Consider the following 16,653-nt stretch of genomic DNA (forward strand, 5'->3'; position numbering starts at 1 on the left):
GAGTAGGTTGGCTATTATCAGCCCCAAGTCCTGGAGCTCATATTTGTTCCTTTGAGATGTAGATTTTCCAAAATGAACAATTTTTCTCAAAACTAAAAATCTGATCTAATGTGTACTCTTTTCATCAATCCATTGTTTTAATACAGGGATTAATTTCTTTACAGCATCTTAATCTGTGTTGGTAGCTTCACCAGTGAGCTTAACACGGTTGCACATGTAGAGATGTCCTTGAAACATTTTTTCTAAATCACATCATACATGATTTAGATTTTTTCTTTAATTGTGACAAAGCTTGCTATGAATAACTAAAACATTAAGCTGCTGGGAAAGTATGTAAGAACCAACATTACTTCTGTGTTTTAAGAACATCTTTCCCTATTTACCAGTTGTACATGAGGTAATTTACATCAAGGAATTGGCTGTTTTACAGAAACAGATTTTCCTAATTCATGTGATGTGTAAGGTTCCAACATCATCTCATGACTGCTGGATTAGACTCTATAAAGTTCTGTCTCTTTGACTATATTCAGAACCCGTTTCATCATAGTCCATGCTGGAGTTTTAGAATAATCATACTGTAAACAAGACTGTGCTTGTCAACTGACAGTGTAGAGTTGCCATGCATGGAGGAGGTGGGCTTTAATGAAGGGCGAGGTGATACCTTGGGAAAGAAAAAAGGAAACAAAAACCACCCCAACAAGCCTAACAAGTAGTTTTAACTATATAGTTTCAGCTGTGATGGTAGATTTGTTTGACATCAGTGATCATTGACCTCAGTGTTTCTTCTCCAGTTAGATGTTTCTTTCTTTTCTTTTCCTCTTTTCAAAACTTTTTCTTTCCTTGCTTTCTCTCCTTGGTTTTTTTTTTTCCTTTCACTAATGTTTTCTTTCATCTGTGTCTTTTTTTCCGTTACGTACTACACATTAAATTTCTACCATGTAGCAGGAACATTGCTGCATTCTGGAGATGAAATGGTGATGAAAACAGAGTTTAGAGTATTGTGGGAAGATTAAACACATAATCATACAAATAAATGTAAACTAACAGGTGATCAGTATTACCAAGAAGAGATGCTATAAATAGGTGTCAGAGGGGGAATATACCATAGTCAGATACGTCACCTCGGCTTCCCTGAGGAAATGAACTCAGAAGAATGAATGAGATTAACAAGGCTAAAACGGAGGAGAAGAACATTCCTGCCAAAAGGAACTGCTTGTGCAGTGACCTTGCAGCCTAGTGAAGACAGTGCTTATGAGAAAATGAAGGAGGGGGCCAGTGTGGTTGAATGACAGAGAGCTGGGAGGGGACTTGGGGTAGAGCCAGATCATGCAGAGCCTGGCTGGCCTGGATTGGGATAAAGATCTTCATCTTTAACACCAGAAAACAGGAAATGTTTCACTGAAATGTTTCAGAAACATTGAAATGTTTCAAACCATGAAATGGATGATATGATCAGATTGCATTTCGAAAATGTGTCTCTGGTTACAATATAATAAGACCAATATATAATTTTCGTGCTTGCTGCAATTTTGCATCTTCAAAATATTCCTGTGAGGAAAGAGCTACCCTGATGTTTGTGCATCCTTAATTCCATTTTGCAGATAGACTGAGGTACAAAGAAGGAACCATACTCTGTTTAATTAGGCCTCTTTTGTTCCTTACATTTCTTCTAAGGGATGTCAGTATCAGATACGGTGTGAAACAAAGCATATAGATATAATCATCTGAAATTTCTTTGAACAGAGATCACTGAGTCTCTCATTTTTCCTACTTTCAATCCAGAAAACAACTTCTACTCCTGCCTGAGATCTCCTGTATAAGCTACTTCGATTTCAGTTCAATTGGGGGTGTTCGTAGGTTTTCCTGCCACATTAAACATACACATCTTCAGGGATCTATCACCAAAAAAGGAAGTTTGAAAAGATAAGTAGGATTAGCCAAAGAATAAAGGAAAAAGAAATTGGAGTTTTGGCAGTAAGTTATCTACCTGAGGCCACATTGCCTCATTCCCTTGGCAACCACACTTACTATTAACAGTTTTCATAAATAATTCAAGCCTCCCATTTATGCTCTCCATAATCACTCTTAGGAGACAACAACACAGTGTGCTCCTTTATTGAGAGGTTTCTAGTCGAGCAAGTCACCCTCCCGCCCCTCCACCTTCACACAAACCATTAAGGCAAAGTATTAAGAGCCCCGGCAGTGTGCTAGGTGTTGTACAGAATCTAAAGGAAGCACTAGGTACTTCCCAGTAAATGTTACATCCAATCTGCCACCTAAGCTTCTGCTCTCGAACCTCCTGTATGACACATTCTTTCTCTTAGAAAACAGAGTTGCTCTAAGAGGGCACCATCTTAACAGCTAATGGTTTCTGAACAAACAATGATAACAGTCCACTTGGCAAGTTCCGGCCAACAGCAAAACTACTTGAGTTGAAAATTATGAGAGGTGGTTCCTGGGCCAGAAGCAAGAAACTGAAGGAGAGGGCGCTAGCTGTAAAATTTTCACTTGTCTAACAGACTGTGTTTTTAGGGTCAAGAAGCAGAGTAGCTAGTGAAGACAGATTGCATTTTTACAAAAGTGTTTGAAGGAAGAGTTCTCCTTAGTCTTTTGTCGTGATCAAATCTTCAAAACTCCCACATATCAAGTGGGCATCATGTAAACTTTCCTAGGGTTCCAGTCACTTTGAATCTGAAGCATGATCATAGATAGTCTGATGATTTAAAAACAAACACACAAAAACACAGTTTATCAGGTCAGGGCTCAGAGAGTTCTACACTGTATGCTATCTCGCATTCCTGGGAACAAACTCCAGGCATAGAAATGTTCACTAGGCAGCAAGTAATGAACTGACCTGGGTAGGGAGTGAGCCGGTTGGAGAACATTTTACAATTTTGAAAAGTTATTCCTCCCCCACTAAGGCAATCACTGACTTGGAAATAGGCACAGAGACAAAAAGAAGAACGATAGAATAGAGGAAAAGAAATTGAATGACGGGAGAATGGGAAGAGAAAGTTCAAAAAGTGAGAAATGATGAGAGAAAGGAAACATATCAAAAGGATGCTTCTTAAACCCAGTAAGAGTGTGAGAGACTGAGACCATGGGAGACTCCAGAATAATTTTGGTTGGGACCAACCCAAAGTGTTTACTAGTCTGATTATGCTATTTGTACTTATGGTGTATTGTTTGTAATCTGTTTCTAAATATGAACTAGAATGAGATACAGTTAAAGAAAATAATTAAAAACAGATCAAAAATGACATAATGGAAAACTATACCAAAAAATAGGGCAAGTAAAACAGATTCAGGAAGTAAAGAAGTGAGTAGAGGCTTGGGTGAACTTCTGTTACATACCTACATATTTAGCTTTGGATTCCTGTATCACAAGGCAAAGGAAGAAGTGATTTAGTACTTTTGAATGAAAGCAGCAAGAGCAACCACAACAACTAAAATAAACAACCTAAAATTTTAGCAGAACTTTAATGCTTTTTTTCTAGTACTGAAAAATAATTATTTACCAGGTAAAATAAAGGGCAGTGTTTTCATTATGATTTAAAAAAAAAAAAAAGAAAAGAAAAGAAACCTTATAAAAATATTTTATATTTATACAGTGGCTTATAACTTATCACATGCTTTAGTTATTTCACTTGATCTTCATAAATAACCCTGTGACTTGTATAAAGCATGTACAATGATCATTTTATAGATAAATATAAAACATAAATAGAGCAGTCTTGGTAAAATTGATGGGCAGTATACTAAAACTCAGGTCTTCTGACTCAATTCAATTCTGTCTGCTTCTTTGAAAGAGCTTTGGTTTGAAGGTAAACCATTGTATCAGTGATTCTGCTTGTTGGATTGCCTCAGAATTAACTGTGAAATTTTTGAAAAGTACAGCATGATAGGACCTACCCTAGACTTCCTGATACAGATTTCTGCCATTGAGGTCCAGGCATGTTCATTTATAGAAAGCTATGGGGATGATTTTCATGCAAATCAAAGGTTGAGATCTTCCAGAATTAAATCTTAGATCAGCAAAGACTTTGTTCATGGAACTTATACCTTTCAGATGAGTTCTTTGTGATTGGATTTAATACAGATGTAGAACTTGAAGGTCCAATAGAAATGTCCCTAAATCTCTTTCTCCCTAGTGTCAGATGTCTTTGGCAAAAATCAGAAGTAGAAGTCAGTTCACAGTTGTGTGCCCGAAATGCTGATAGTGCTAAATTGAGACTTCCAAATTAATATATTTGAAGTTCCTCATTTGATGTGGCTGAACAAGCTTCTATTAAAATGATCCTTCTGCAGATAATTATAACCTCTGGATAAAATACCAAAAAAAAAAAAAAAAAAAAAAAAAAAAACCCCAACCTGAAAACTCTAAAGAATGAATGGATGCAGACTGATTCTGAAGGGAAGTCGATGCTTGCTTGCAAGAAGGGATCAGTATGATGCATTTTTCTATTCGAATGTGTTTTTTCTGTTTTAAGCCTGTGGGAAGCCTGAATAGAGTGGTAAAACTCTAATAGAAAATTTACAGTTTCCCTGTTTTGAAGAACCAGAGGACAGAGTTTAAGGCAATCATGACTATTAGAAAGAAAGACAAAAATCTCAAAAAGAGAAAACTAGGGCAGTGGGCTATGGGAGGGGCAGCTCAAATTCTCTATATAAACTATTTAAAAATCTCTGGCTACCTGTGAACCATGTGTATGGAGGAGAAGACCACAGTCAGCCAGCTAAGAATAAAAGAACAAAACTGAGATTTGAATTGTTGCTCAAAAGGCAGATTTGGCAGTCTGAGTCTAATCAAGTTAGTTGCCTGCTAAAATAAAAATATCAACACTATTTGGAGGAGAGTGATGGACTCCAGAGACTTCTCAACATAATACTCATAATGTCCAGGATACAACTAAACATTCTGTGGTGTGATTGTTTTTCTTAAGAGTGTTTTTTCTCTTAAGAAAAACAATCAGTGGATGACCAAGATATTGAAGTTAGCAGACAAATACTCTAAAGCATCTATTGTAACTATGCTTATACTGAATGGAAAGATTACAACTCTCAGGAGAAAAATTAAAACTATAAAACAAACCAAATTCAAATGACAAAAATGAAAAATACATTATCTCACATAAAAAAATCACTGGATGACATAACTACAGAATTAAGATGACACAGAAAATAGTCAGTAAACAAAGAGGTATAGCTAGAAGGCCAGTAAGTAAATTAAAATGAAATTCTGAAAAATATTCAAATAAGCCAAAATGGGCAGGTAAAGAAAAATGAAGAAAAAAAGTGGGGGGACGAAGAAAAAACAAGTAATAAAATGGTAGACAAAAAGTACAATAGCATCAATAATTACATTAACTATTAATAAACTAACACTCCATGTAAAAAGACAGAGATAATTAGAATAGATTAAAAAAGCAAGACCCAATGATATGCTTTCTAAAAGAGACACTTTAATTAAACAAAGACACAAATAATTTTAAGTAGAAGGAGATCAGAGTACTTTACTAATACTATATAAATTATACTTTAAGACCAGAGATAGAAATTTACCAGAGATAAAAAAAGACATCTAATTATGAGTCAGTTCATTAGGAAGACATAAAAATTGTAAACAGAACTTCAAAATACATTAAGCAAAATTATCAGAATTAGAGGGGGAAATATAAAGTTCCCCAAATCAGACTAGGAGATTATATCACTCTTCTCTGAACAATTGGTAGAAGTAAACAACAAAGTAAAGTTATAGGTGACCTGAATAACACTATTACGCACATTGACCTAATTGATGTTTATAGAATACCACCTCAGAATTGAAGAATATGCATTCTTTTCAAGTGTGCATGCTACGTTTAAAGATATCTATTTGGGAGTCATAAAATATATTTCAAAATTTTTAAAATATTGAAATCATATACAGTATGCTCTCTGAACATAATGGAATTAAGCCAGAAATTAACACCAATAAGATATATATGAAAATCACACATATCTGGGAATTAAACAACATGCTCTTAAGCAATTTATGAAAAATGTTTTAAACTGATAATGAAAATATCACATATGAAAATTTATAGGATGTAGCTAAATTAAAGTAGAATTTATAGATTTTTAGTTATATATATATATATATATATATATATACATATATATATATATATATATATATATATATATAATTTCTTTTCAGATTATTTTCCATTATAGGTAATTGCAAGATACGGAATATACTTCCCTGTGCCATAGAGTAACTCTTTGTTGCTTATCTATTTTATGAATAGTAATTTGTTCCTGTTAATCCCATACCCCTAATTTATTCCTCTCCTTGACTTCCTTTCCCCTTTGGTAACCATACATTTTTTTTTTTCTTCATCTGTGAGTCTGTTTCTGTTTTGTATGTAGTTCATTTGTATTATTTTTTATATTCCACATGTAAGTGATATCATATGATATTTGTCTTTCTCTGTCTGACTTTTTTCACTTAGTGTGACATTCTCTAGGTCCATCCATATTGCTGCAAATGATAATATTTTATTTTTTTATGGCTGAGTAATATTATATTTTATATATATACATATATATGTATATATATACACACACACATACACACACACACACACACACACGCAGACACACCACATCCTCTTAAACCAGTCATCTGTTGATGGACACTTGGGTTGTATCCATGACTTGGCTATTGTAAACAGTGCTGCTATCAATGTTGGGATGTATGTATCTTTTCAAATTAGTGTTTTCATTTTTTCCTGATATATACCGAGGAGTGGAATTGCTAGATCATATGGTAGCTCTCTTTTTAGTTTTTTAAAGAACCTCCCTACTGTTTTCCATAGTGGCTGCAGCAATTTATATTCCCACCAATCGTGTACAAGGGTTTTCTTTTCTCCACATTCTTTCCAGTATTTATTATTTGCAGACTTCTTGATGATAGACATCGAATTTATAGTTTTTAATATTTGTATCTAAAATTAGTTATCAAAATTTCCACAGTAAAAAGCTAGATTAAAAAAAGAGCTGAGTTAACCAAAGTAAGAATTTGAGGGCAGAGTAACCATAAAGCTACAGTAATCAGATATGTAGTACAGGCATTAAGATCTACAAATAATCAGTAGAACAGAATAGACAGCTTAGGAATGGACCCCTACTTATATGGTTATATGATTTTTATGTGTTTTTTCTTTATTGTGACAATAACACTTAACATGAGATTATCGTCTTAACAAATTTAAAGTGTTCAGTACAGTATTGTTATCTATATACACAATGTTATATGAATTTTGAGAAAGTTGCCAGTACTATCCAGTGGAGAAAGAAAAGTCATTTCAACAAATGGTGCTAGAATAAAAGCTATATGGGAAGAAAATGAAATATACTCCTTGCTGAACATCATATATAAAAAATAAACTAGAAATAGCCCTAAATGTAAAAGCTAAAACCATAAAGATATTAGGGGAAAAAAGTAGAAGAATATCTTAATAATTTAGGCATAGGTAGAGTCTTATTCATTCACACAGAAAACAGTCATAAAAGAAATATCAATAAATTGAACTTCATCAAAATCAAAAGGTTCTACCCGTTAAAAGACAGTAGTAATAATATGAATAGGTAAATGACAGACTTGGAAAAAATAATGACAGAATATCTGTTTGATCATATAACTCAACGTCAAAAAACAACCCAATTAAAAATGGGCAGACGATCTGAATAGATATTTTTCCAAAGAAGGCATACAGATGGCCAACAGGCATATGAAAAGATGCTCAACATAGTTAATCAGCAGAGAAATGAAAATTAAAACCACAATGAGATATCACTTCACACTTGTCAGAATGGCTATCATCAAAAAGAATATAAAAAACATGTTGGTGAGGATGTGGAGAAAAGGGAGCCCTTGTATACTGTTGGTGGAAATGTAAATTGATGCAGCCACTGTGGAAAACAGTATGGAGGTTTCTCAGAAAACCAAAAATAGAACATATGACCCAGCAATTTCACTTCTGGGTATATATCCAGAAAAACCAAAAACACTAATTTGAAAAGATGCATGCATCCCCAATGCATATGTGTCTCTGTGTGTGTATATATATCTGTATATATTCTATATATGTTCCTTTTTGTGTATATATACATACATACATACATACAATGGAATACTACTCAGCCATTTAAAAGAACGAAACTTTGCCGTTGCAAAAACATGGATGGACTTGGAGGGTATTATGCTAAGTGAAATAAGTCAGACAGAAGAAGATAAATACTGTGTGGTATCACTTGTATATGAAATCTAAAAAAATAAAACAAACTGGTGAATATAACAAAAAAGAAACAGACTCACAGATATGGAGAACAAAGTAGTGGTTACCAATGGGGAGTGGGGGAGGGTCACGATAGGGGTAGAGGATTAAGAGATACAAGCAATTATGTATAAAATAAATAAGCAGAAAAGATATATTGTACAACACAGGGAATATAGCCACTATTTTAAAATAACTGTAAATGAAGTATAAACTTTGAAATTGTAAATCATTGTGTTGTACACCCATAACTTAATATAATTTTGTACATCAACTATATGTCAACAAAAATATATATTTGACCAAGGGCTGGAATTCAAGATACATGTAGAACTCATAAAACTCAGTGATGAAATAGACAACTCACCCAGTGTAAAACGGATGAAAGATTTGGAGACATTTCGTAAAAGAAAATATATAAATGGCCTATAATGAAAATATGTTCAGCATCATTCACCACATAATGCAAATTAAAATTATAAAAAAGTCTGCTGCACACCCACCAGAAGGGCTAAAATTAGAAAGACTGTAAACACCAAATGTTGGTGAGGATGTGGAACAAATGGAACTCTTATACCTTGTTGGTGTGGTTCTAAAATTTTACCATCACTTTAGAAAATGGCCTAGCAATTTCTTATGAAACTAATCGCACACGTATTTTGGGACTCAGCATTTCCACTCCTAGGTATTTATCCAACAGATATAAAAATATGTTAACAACAACAAGAAAAACTTGTATGAGCATGTTCACAATAGCTTTATTCATATTAGCTTCAGACTGTCCCCAAATATCCACCTATATGAGAATGGATAAACAAACTGTGGAACATTTATATAATGTGTTCAGTATCACTCAGTGTGAAAAAGGAATGAATCATTGGTACATGAGAAAACATGAATATATGTTAAGAAATTATACTGAGTGAAAGGAGCTTTACACTCTATACAATACACTGCATAATATATATCTACTGCATGATGTAATACTTATTAAAGCTGAGAAAATCTAATTTATGGTAGAATGCATGTGATGTGCATACTATTCAGATGGTAGAATGTTCATAATACAGTGAAAAAAACCAACCTACCTAGGCTGTTATTTGATATGCAAGAAGGAGTGTTGATATCCTAACACGGACCTTTGCCTGAGTGGAAAGCATTTCTGATGCTGTATGGGGATGGACTCCAGGGGTGGTTTGAAACTGCACAAACCCTTGGGTTAAGACACAACCTAGACTTCATGGCTACATTTGAGAATAAATGCTATCAGTCGTTCACCTCAACTGTAGGACATGAGCCTCCTATGTTGAATTGTGATTTTGAATGGCACATTTGGATTGGCCTCTTACCAGGATGAATTTGCCATGAAATAGGTTCAAGCATTTGAATATTTCAAATTGGTACATGCGATATATCGGTTTTGTTTACTTAGATACAGGTGTTTATCTATCTGTAGCTGAAGACAATGATTTTCATTTTAAGTATATTTGGTTTATCAATATCATACCTGTGTCCTTAGTAAATGTTTTTCTTCCTCTAGGTCTGTTTCCAAACATATCCATAGGTTTGTATAAAAACAAACTTATGATTATCAGAGGGGAAAAGAGGTGGGAAGGGATAAATTAGGAGTATGAGATTTGCAGATACTACTATATGTAAAATAGATAAACAACAAGTTTATACTATATAGCAAAGGGAACTATAGTATCTTATAGTAACCTATAATGAAAAAGAATATGAAAAGGAATATGTATTTGTATGTATATGACTGAAACATTATGCCAGAAATTGACACAACATTGTAAACAGACTATACTTTAATAAAAATAAGTCTATGCCAATGTAAAAACATAGAGTTCACATAACTCTTTGATCCCTTTTAATGCTTACCTAGCTTTTTTTTTGGTTTTTTTTTTGCTTTTTTCAGTTAACTCCTCTATGAACCAAGGCCTGTGATCTTTCCTAGATACTTATAGTCCTGTGAGTTGGGACCTTGTCTGAATTGTATATTTCTATTTCCTTAGTGCTTAGAACAGGTCATGGCACATAGTAGATTTTCAATAAATGCTTGTTGAATAAGTTAATAATAAAAGATGTATTTAAAAATATTAATTAGATGTTGTTAATATTCCGTACCCTCTCCTTCTAGAGAAGAGCATTTAAAAACTGTGCAACATTTTTAGATTACAAGTTTGACAAATGTCTCTGGATTTTGTATATATATATTGCATTGCTGAAAGGCCAAAAGTTAGTTCATAAACAATGTCCTTGAACTCTTGACTATAGATGGCATATATTATGTAAAACTTCCTGGGCAATAGAACAAATGTTACCAGTTAATAGTCCAGAAAAATAGATGCTCTCTAAAAATAGTCTTTTATACCAATCAGAGATATAAAGAACAATATCTGACTTAACCAGGAGTCAGATTTCCAGCGATCTCAAAACTGTCATAAATACCTAAAGGTAATGAAGGAGCCTGTGAATAGAGAGAAGAAGAGAAGACATTAATCCAATGCATTTTATTCTAAGTAAGAAGCATATAGCACCTAATTGACTTAGAAGGATGAAAAAGTTTGGGTTACTCATATAACAAGTCTGTGTATCTGTTTTCTTATGAGAATTTTTTGTCTGATCTAGGCTAAAACACAAAAGTGGGGAAACTAAAACAGTAATACCAACAACTATAACTGAGGGTGAAACAGAAGGTAGAGAATTACTGTAAAACCCACATCCTGGAGGCACTTAGTAGGACAAACGCCCGTAGGTGAAGATGTCCCCAGTGAGCATCAGGGCACCGTATAGTAGCTGAAGTCAGTGATGAGGACCTCAAGTTACTGAGGAGTGACTGAGGTTGCAGGCTGATTTTCACATGTGTTTCCTTTTCTTCCTGGGCTTCCAGCTATGCTTTCCCAGCTTTCCTATGCCCATAAGATTGAGTTCTTTCTAGTCAATAAAATATTAACAGAAGGGATGTGTGTTTCCTATAGCTCTGACCCATAAAATCTTTTACAAATGACCCTCCATGTTCCTCCCCAGTCTACTGTCTGAGTATTGATACTTAAGTGTGATTTGGAGAGCCACCTTTGAAGATGGCAGAGATTCTACCAGCCTGGATTTTTGAATGACTGTGATAATCAAACTTCCATTGCCTCTTTTTAAAAAAATATATTAATTTATTTATTTTGGTGGGGAGGAAGAGGAGGTAATTGGGCTTTTATGTATTTTTGATGGAGGTACTAGGGATTGAACCCAGGGCTTTATGCATGCTAGGCATGCACTCTACCACTGAGCTATTCCCCACCTTCCATTGCCTCTTATCTGATACTCCTGTTTTGAATTTTACTTGAGTGAAAGACAAACGTCGGTTCTGTTAAGCCACTGAAAGTGCTGTGAAGTCCACTAGCCACTAGCTACATGTGTCTTACAGTACTTCAGATTTAGCTAGTGCGCCAAGGTGAATTTTTAATTTTAGTACATTGAAATTTAAATAGCCCTGTGTGGTTTATGACTACCCTATTAGCACAGTTCTAGAGGGCTGGGCTACATTTATTTTTATTCCGTTTGGAGAAGGCTTGGACTAAGTAATGGCAGTTTTTACCAGTAAAACAAGAGCCTATATCTTATATATGGCATAGAATATCCATGGATAGAATATCTTATCCATGACATAGAAGTCCTCTGTGAACTTCCCCAGCATCCCTTTAACCATGCTTCACCTCACACACAATGCCGTTCACTCCCAAATTAATAACACTGTTTTCCTAAGCCACGTCCTTCTCTGCCTCTTCTACCTGACATGCTTTTCCCCTTCATGACCATTGGAAATCTCATCTTTCAAAATTTAGAGCTCATATCACTATGAACATGTTTTTGACACATTCCAGGGTGAATTGCTCATTTTCTGCTTTGTGTCACACTGAAACATCCTAGTTTTCTATTATATCACCTATACCACTTCACTGCATTTGTTACTGCATTTCTCTCTTTTCTTACTGGACTGTAAACTTTTGAGAATGGACTATGTCTGTCTAATATTTGTCTCTGTACCACTTAGGACAACAACTAAAATATAATTCATCAATAAAAGATACTTGAATAGGAAGATTGTGAAATAGAATTTTATAATAATCCTCAACTATTTTTCTTCTTTGATTTACATTGTCTCCCAAGAAGTTAGGAACTGAATACACCTGGACCAGTGTCTTCTGCCCTGTATTTATATTCAGAAGGATCTACTTCTGCTACTTTGCCCTCAGTGAGCACACAAATCAGTGCTTATGGTTTACAGAATGAAACTAGAATTGCACATTGCATTTCTTTCTCTGTTCATCTCAGACTACATGTCACAAATGTCCGAGTCTCTGATGTAACTAAAATGCATACTGAAAATCAGCAGACCAGATTCTGACATCTAAGGCATATGATCAATATGTTGTATGGGTCAATTTCATTGATATATTCTATCTTGTTGCTAAGAAATGGTCATAATGAAAATACATCTTAAAGTTTACAGAAAGCCATGAGTTAAAACATCTGGATATAGTCAATATTTCCCATGTTTTGGTATGATGGCAGATCTTTGAAAAATGGAGCCCTTCATTGAATGCTTCTGTATTTGATAAACATGAAGAATAGGTCAAATCTTCACCATTTCCTGTTATTTCCATTTATTCCTTTAAGTCTGTGCTTCCATCTGAGATAATTTCTTGTATGTGAGTCTGTTGGCAATAAATGCTTTTAGGTTTTGTCCTCTGACTCTATTTTAGCTTTTCTTCATTTTCACCTTTTTAGTATTTGCCTCTATTTTAAAGGGTGTTTAATGGTTGGAAACTTTTTCTTTCGGCTCTCTAGAGAAACTTTCATAGTTTCTAGTCGCAAAGTCTACTATCACTTTGATTTTTCTTCCTTTGAAGGCAGCGTTCCCTTTTTTTTTTCCTGCTTGTTTTAATATTTGCAAATATTAAATATTAAATATTGGCAAACTAAAGTAATTTTACTCTATTGTGTCTGTCTGTTTGTTTGTTGATTTTTTAAAAAGTCCTGCATGGGGTTTGCTGAATATCTTGAACTTTGTATTGTTGTCTTTTATCAGATTTGGAAAAATTTCAGCCAGCTTTTATTTGAACAGATGACATCTTCTTTCCTTCCGGAACTCCAGTTACACTGTGTTAGACATTTTGAATATGTCTCGCATGTGTCTTATTCATTCTTCTGGTTCAGTTCTTCAGTTTGAATATTTTTCTATTGAACAGGTTTCCAATTCACCAATCTTATGTTCCACTATGTTCAGTCTCCTCTTTAATTTTCCAATGAGTTTTTAATTTCAGATATTATATTTTTTAGATCTTAAATGTCAATGAGTCATATTTTCCTAATTCATCATTGAAATGTTTTAACTTTTCACCCATTTTCCCCATCTTTTGTATCAGTTAATATATTAATCATAGTTATTTTGAAGACTTTGTCTGCCAAGTCTAATATCTGTAATATCCCTGAGGTCTTTCACTGATTGTTTTCTCTCTTGATTTGCTGTTTTTTCCACTTTCACTTATCTGGTAAATTTTTATTTTATATTCTGGACATCAGGGATGATAAATTATAGTTGCTTTAGGTTATGTTATTAACCTCTAAAGAGAGTTATATTTTGTTTTGATAAAAATTTATATTAGAGGATTATCTTGATTCTGCTGAGACCTGCTTTCAGGCTTTTTTAGGATGGAACTATTGAACTTTTATTTTTACTCTTAGAGAGCAGAACTTACTCCTTTTTTAAAAACTTTGTTGAGATACAGTTGACATATAACATTCTGTAAGATTAAGGTGTACAACCTATTAATGGGATACACTTATATATTACAAAATAATTACCACCATAGCATTAGCTGACACCTATATCAAGTCACATAGTTACTATTTCTTTTTTGTGGTGAGAACATTCAAAATTTACTCTCTTAACTTTCAAATGTATGATACAGTATTGTTAACTATAATCACAATGCTGTACATTAGATACGCAGAACTTATTCATCTTATATGTGGAAGTTTGTAGACTTTGATCAAAATATCCCCATTTCCCCTACCCCACCCCCACACTACCCCCCACCCCTGTAACCACCATTCTGCTCTCTGTTTCTATGAGTTCAGCATTTTTAGATTCCACATATAAATGATATCATACAACATTTGTCTTTCTGTGTCTAACTTATTTCCCTTAGCTTAATGCCCTCAGGGTCCATTAATGTTGTTGGAAATGGCAGGATGTCCTTCTTTATCATGGCTGAATAATATTCCATTGTGTATGTATGTATGTATGTATGTATGTATGTATATGTATATACTACACACACACACACACACCCCACATTTTCCTTATCAGTTCATTTGTTGATGAACACTTAGGTTGTTTGCATATCTTGGCTATTTTGAATAATGCAGTGAATGTGGGAGAACAGATACCTCTTTCAGATCCTGTTTTCATTTCTTTTGAATATATACACAGAAGTGAAATAGCTGGATCATACGGTATTTGTACTTCTAACTTTCTGAGGAACCCCAATACTGTTTTCCATAGTCTGCACAAATTTACATTCCCAACACAGTGCACAAGGATTCCCTTTTCGCCACATGCTCACCAGCACTTGCTATCACTTGTCTTTTTGATGGTAGCCATTCTAATAAGTGTAAGGTGATATCTCATTGTATTTCCCTGGTGATCAGTGATGTTCAGCACCTTTTCATCTGCCTATTCGCTATTTGTATGTTTTCTTTGGAAAAGCCTCTATTTGGTTCCTCTGACCATTTTTAAACCAGACTAGTTTGTTTGTTTGCTATTGAGTTGTATAAGTTCCTTATATATTTTGGATATTAACCCCTTATTAGATATATGATTTATAAGTATTTCCTCTCATTCCATAGGTTGCCTTTTCATTTTGTTGATTGTTTCTTTTGCTTTGGAGACGCTTTTGAGTTTGATGTAGTCCCACTTATAATTTTTGCTTTTGTTGGTTGCACTTTTAGTGTCATATCCAAAAAATTTTTGCCAAGATTAGTGTCAGGGAGCTTTTTATCTATGTCTCTTTCTAGAAGTACCATGGTTTCATATCTTATGTTTAAATCTTTAGTTCATTTTGAGTTAATTTCTGTGACTGGCATAAGATAGGGGTCCAATTTCATTCTTATTCATGTGGTTAACCAGTTTTCCCAACAACCATTTTTTGAAGAGATTGTCTTCTCCCCATTGAGTATTCTTGGCCTCTTTGTGAAATACTAGTTGATCATACATACATGGGTTTATTTTGGGGTCTCAGTTCTGTTCCTGTGGTCTCAGTGACTGTTTTTATGCCAGCACCATGCTGTTTTGATTACTATAATTAGTATAGTTTGAAATCAGGAAGTGTGATGCCTCTAGCTTTCTTCTTCTTTCTCAGGATTGCTTTGGCTATTTGGAGTCTTTTGTGGTTCCATAAATCTCTTAGGATTATTTTTTTCTATTTCTGTGGAAAACACCATTGGAATATCTGAAAAAGAAATGAAGAATACAACCTCATGCACAATAGTATCAAAAACAATAAAAATTGGGGGCTAAATTTATCGAAGGAAGTGAAAGATCTGTACACTGAAAACTATACGACTGTGATGAAAGAAATTGAAGAAGTCACAGGTCAATGAAAACATATATCCATGTTCATGAATTAGAAGAATTAATATTGCTAAAACGTCCATACTACCCAAAGTCATCTATAGATTCAGTGCAACTCCTAATCGAATTTCTAATGGTATTTTTTACAGATATTACTCCTAGTGCATGGTCATTTGTCCTACAGTGTTCTTCTTCCATGATCCCACCTGAAAGCCTGAGATGTTTGCCAAAGTCTCTTTGCTCTGGTTGGGCCTGAAATCTAACATCTTCTCAACACTCTGCAGCCTCTGAAATCTCTGCCAAGCTCTCCAGCCTCCCAGTGGATTTTCTCTGCTAGGTCTTTTGGAATTTTACCTTGTAAATATGCAATTTAGGGATTAGCCAAGAGTCCTAGGAAGAATGTTTAAATAGACTTTGATGCTCCTTACCTTTGGACCCTTCCTGTGTAATAACCTGTCTTCAGATCCCGGTGTCTTGGAAGTGCCAAACTTGAATCTCTGTTTACACAATCCAGCAAGAATACCATTCCTTTTGGGTTTTATTTCTCTGTGCCATAGTTTAAGCAGTCTTCTCAGGGAGAAAGCCAGGACAAATGTGGCACACTCATCTTCATGCTTCCCTTCTTTCAGTGACCAGAGCCCTGTGTTGATTGCTAAATACAGTCTGCAAGCAATTATTTTATATGCTTTG

The sequence above is a fragment of the Camelus ferus genome, chromosome 25 (genome assembly GCF_009834535.1).
Source record: "Camelus ferus isolate YT-003-E chromosome 25, BCGSAC_Cfer_1.0, whole genome shotgun sequence".
NCBI lineage: Eukaryota > Metazoa > Chordata > Mammalia > Artiodactyla > Camelidae > Camelus > Camelus ferus.